The following is a 447-nucleotide window of genomic DNA, read 5'->3' as shown; positions in this document are numbered from 1 at the left end:
TTTATGCATGCAAGATCCACTATATATATATATATATATATATATATATATATATACTTGTTTGGGATTAAAATGATATAGCTATTTATTGTTTTACTTGTTTCAGTCATGTGACTGCAGCCACGCTGGGGCAGCACCATTGGCCGAACAAATCGACCACAGGATTCATTCTTTGTAAGCCTAGTACTTATTCTGTCAGTGTCTTTTGCTGAACCATTAAGTTGTGGGAATGTAAACAAAGCAACATCGGTTGTAAATCAATGGTGGGGGTACAAACACAGACGCACACACACAAATATACACATATATACAACAGTCTTCTTTCACAGAAACTGAAAGAAGACTGTTGTATATATGTGTATATTTGTGTGTTTATATAGTAGATATATATATATATATATATATATATACATACATATATATGCATATGTATATATGTATTATATA

This window comes from Octopus sinensis, linkage group LG3, assembly GCF_006345805.1.
Source record: "Octopus sinensis linkage group LG3, ASM634580v1, whole genome shotgun sequence".
In the NCBI taxonomy this organism is placed as follows: Eukaryota; Metazoa; Mollusca; class Cephalopoda; order Octopoda; family Octopodidae; genus Octopus; species Octopus sinensis.
The sequence above is the reverse complement of the archived record's forward strand: the minus strand, read 5'-3'. Positions refer to the sequence as shown.